Source organism: Tachypleus tridentatus, chromosome 13, assembly GCF_004210375.1.
Source record: "Tachypleus tridentatus isolate NWPU-2018 chromosome 13, ASM421037v1, whole genome shotgun sequence".
Lineage (NCBI taxonomy): Eukaryota > Metazoa > Arthropoda > Merostomata > Xiphosura > Limulidae > Tachypleus > Tachypleus tridentatus.
In genome coordinates, this window is record NC_134837.1 from 249,462,774 (window position 1) to 249,467,702 (window position 4,929).

A 4,929-nucleotide genomic window follows, 5' to 3' on the forward strand; every position below is an offset into this window, starting at 1 on the left:
GAAGGTAACTTTTGTATGTGTGATATTATTAAGTACACATCCATATAGCACAAGCCATTTACTGAAGGTAACTTTTTACATGTACTTGTTTCTAAAAAGTAGACTTGTATTTGCAGGTACCAAGATCGATATCACGGTAGGAACAGGTGGAGAGAAAGTGAAAGAAACCATTACAGACATCATGAGCGGAAGCTATTCAGGTTCAAGAAATCCACGAAGGAATGAGAGATGATTACAGAAGTCGTGAACCACATGGCAGAAGGTACAGAGACTCAGAAGATTGGGGTAGATCACGATAACAGGAGAAGAGATAGAAGGTGGTGAAATAAAACTGTAAAATGTGTGGGATGGTCTAACAGTTTAGAAGATACTATATTGTCGTCAAATTATTTCAAACTACCATTCAATGAAGTTTCACGCATTTTGTAAATACATTCATGTATTGCAAACATCTTTCAGAAAATAAATTGTCAGTTTTGGAATAAAAAATATACATTTGTGTCTGACTTTAACTTTAGAGATTAGCATTTATTCAGAGATGGGTTAAGGCATTCGACTCATAATCTGAGGATCGTGGATTCGAATACAGGTCGCACCAAACATCCTTGCCCTTTCAGCCATGGGGGCATTATAATGTGACGGTCAATCCCACTTCGTTGGTAAAAGAATTGGCAGTTGATGGTGATGACTAGCTGCCTTCCCTCTAGTCTTATGTTGCTAAGTTAGGAATGGCTAGCACAAATAGCCCAAGTACAGCTTTGTGTGAAATTCAAAACAAAACAAAAACGTTAATACCCATACCGGCAGTTCTGAGATGCATTTGTATTTCAAGTGGGTTTCTTGACATCAAGAAATATTTCCAAATTGTTTCTCCTAGTAACTAGCATGCCAGGTTGAGAATATAAGGGTTTCAATTACTATATTGTTACTACACTAGATTATACTCTACATTTTAGCAAATTTGGGTGTATTATAAGAGCAATAGCCAAATCGCATTATGTAGTTAGAATAGCCCAAGAGTTGGCTACTTTTCACTAACTGCTCACTGTTCAGCCTGTCAGTTTCTAATTAAAGACAGCTAGTATTAATAACCAATGTGTAGCTTTACTTGTATATCTCTAGCAAAAAACACCAAATTTATTTAATTCCATTTTTTAACTAACAGATTTCATATAGAATGAAAGATTTAGATATTGGTTTTGTGAAAAGAAAGACAAGTTGAAATTAGAGTTAAGAAACTAGTGGGTGAATATTTCCAAACTAGCAGATACCAATTGAAAGAATTCAACAGTAATTTGTATAAAATTACTGATGAATAAATACAGAAGGTACAGAGAACCTAATTCCATGGATCAAAACACATTGAATGTGATTATATTTTGAGCCTTTTTCAGCCATCTTTTGTCATTCCATGTGTTATTTTCATAACGAAAAATTACATTGTTTTTAAGCAAACGAGACTAAATACAATATGTTATTAGCAAAAATCTTTGGTTTTCGTTACAATATGTCCATTTAGCGCATTGGAGTGCTTAGCTGTTGGGAGTTTTTTCTGATGGATGCCACCATTACTTGTCATTTTACTGAGCGCTTTTTAACAGTTGTCATCTATAAAAAAGTGTCAAAGGAGAAATTAAATTTATTAAACATAGTATAATAAAATCATATACGTATATTATACTTACATGAAAAAAAATATAAATCGAACAGTAACAAATATATACTCAAATATATTCCTTTCTGTATGTTACTTGATGCTGCTACTCCTGTCTCGGAAATATTTCTTTTAGTCAGTCAACAGAGGGAGCCCCGTTTCTTCATAAAATTCTTTCACAAAAAGTGAAAAAAAATTGTTTCTAAGTCTCATCTTAGATTAACCGTTCAGCACATTCAAATACTGACGGGTTGATGTTAAATTTAGAAATAGAAAGAAAATTAATAATTTTCTTCTAATGAACTCTTGAATTTTTGTTTTCCATCACTTATTGTTTATGAGATACAGAGTGACAGATAGATTATTTTCCGTGTATAATGTAATCTTAAATACTGATATTTTAGTAAGTTCTGATTTTTAGGAAGGTTAATTGTAGGTCATTCATGAACAATAACTTTCGAAGAAAACTTGATCACTTCTTATAAACCAATGTACATACTAATTTGGAATTATGATATCAACGAAAGAGTGTATGAAAGGTGATTTGATGATCTCTAAGCAAACAAGCTTAAAAATGAAAAAAGTGTGATGGAACTTAAGTGTACACACACACACACATATATATATATATGGTAAGAGAGGGAACATGTAAAAATATATTCTTAGTACCACAGAGCAAAATCTGAACTGGAATATTGCATGTTATATCCATAATTCTGCAGTCTAACTGCTAAAATCTACCACACCAGTAGTATTACCAACCACTGAATAAATGAATGTGATGTTGTGCTTGTCTCCGGTTTCTTACGAATCTTTCTTCATTCCATCTTGTAAATATCAATATCTTGTCAATAAGCTAAGAAAACCAGCTCTTAATCAGAATGTGAGCTCCTGTAATCGTGTCTTCAATTGTGAAGATGTAACGGATACAGAGCAGGAAGTTCTTTTGTCTTAATAGAATCCCAGGGACAGATTTGTTAAATTAATTACCTGAGTTCCATTAATTAAATATATATATATTTATCAAGCTACGTTACCAATTATAATGTAAATTTCAATAATTAAACCTGATATTAGGGAAATGACCGATGTTACCTCTAGCTGAATTTTTCCTTGTGAAAGAGCAAGAAGGAGAAACGGACAACATTGGTTACTTATTTTAAGGTTCAGACAAACAACGAAATATTCCACTAATACCTTCTCTAAAAAAAGGTTATAATTCTCAGTACCAGAGTATTTCTTGAGTAAGTGCTGTCATCTAGTAAGCAAAAGTAGAACTATTTGTTCTAGTTAATTATTCAATTTCTGCCGTCTGTTTACATGTTCATTGCGTATACTTTTGAAACATGAATGGCGAAACCATGTCTGGTTTCGAAAGTACCAAGATGTAACTACTCTGACTTGTGTATTCTGAAGAAAAGCCATTGAAATATTAGCAGAATTAAATGCCAAACGAATTACGCTGGGCTCATGTTGCTTGGATACGAATGTTTCCAAACGTTCGTAAGATGATGAGAATCGTTTCTATTCGTTTTTATTATTGTGCTACACCCGTTTTTACTTTTTTTCGTTGTTGTTGCAAGTTGACCGATATTCATTTTTTAATATGTGAACAAAAGGGTGTGCGAACTGACATTCACCGTCTGGAACAGGAATTTCCAATAGACAGCCCGCAGCATGGTTTTGTGTGGCCCGCGAAGGTCTATTGAAAAATAACCTGCTTTTATAATATTTTTTTCATGGTGAAGAAATGAAAAATTCTGACTTGCGAGGTAAAAATATGTAAAAGCTCCAACTAACATTCAGTAATGAAATTTTAAAATTTATTTTGTGTGCACCTATATGTTTATTACTTATGTCTCTATAATTTTACAGTAATAACCTGATAGTAATAGCTTCTAAATTATATCACATTCACCTTGACGTATTATACCATCATTCCCTCTGCTAGATAAAATGAACTTGCCCTGCTGGTGGCTGTTGCCAGTCTGTCTGTTTGTTGTTGCGAAGGTTGAGGTGTTGTAAATTATCACTGTTCAGTTCCGTGGTGAATATAAACATGAGCAAAATGTTTAAGAAACGTAAGATTGACAGTGTAAACAGAGTGTACCAAGAATGTTGGGAAGTTGATTATTTAATTACAAACAATAACGGCAAGTTGCAGCGTTTGGTTTGTATGTAAATTATATCGGTGACCAAATGATTTAATGTGAACAGGCATTATTCAACGATGCACGAATAACAGTGTAAAAAAATATGAAAGAGAAACTCGAAAAGTTCAAATTGCAGATTTCAGCAAGAAATTAAAACAACAAACGAGTATGTTTAGCAAGTTGTCAGAAAGCCAGACATCTGATTTGAATGCTTTGCACATCGTTTCTCTTGAACTTGCAAGAGCAAAGAAACGTTTTATTGGTGACAGTTTAGTGAAGAAATGTGTTGTTGAAATGGCAGAGGCATTTAGGGATGCCACAATTACTGAGAACTTTGAATCAGTGCCGCTTCACCACCAGACCATACCCAGAAATGTCACTGATATAGGTGAACAATTAGAAAACTAACTTGTTGGATTGGTTGGAAAAAGCTCTTATTTCTCGGTTTGTCTTGACGAAAGTACTGATCAAGCAGATGTAAGTCTTCTATTAATATTTTTACTCATTATTCGTGAAGATTTTTCAACGAAAGATGAATTATTGAATTATGTGCTCTTCATGGGTTCACAAAAGGAAAGGATAGCATCGAGACAGTGAAACATTCAGTTGATAAAATTGGAGGTTTCAATAAATGTTCAGCAATAATGACAGATGGCGCGCCTGCGGTGACTGGAAAAAAATTAGGTTTTGTTGGTTTTCTTAGGGAAAATGAAGTAACTTGTGCAACATTTCATTGTGTTATTCATCAAGGAGCTTTGTGTGGGAAATCAGTGAAACAAAACGAAGTTTTAACATGACAAAACAAAGCTCTTTTACATCGGCAGCTGAAGCAGTTTTTGAATTTCGCGCAAAGCTACTCGAGGGATATCTGTGCTAGCCGTCCCTAATTTAGCAGTGTAAGACTAGAGGGAAGGCAGCTAGTCATCACCACCCACCGCCAACTCTTGGGCTACTCTTTTACCAACGAATAGTGGGATTGACCGTCACATTATACACCCCCACGGCTGAAAGAGCGAGCATGTTTGGTGTGACGGGGATTCGAACCCGCGACCCTCGGGTTATGAGTCGAACGCCTTAACACGCTTGGCCATGCCGGGCGGCTATTTAAGTCCTCACGAAATA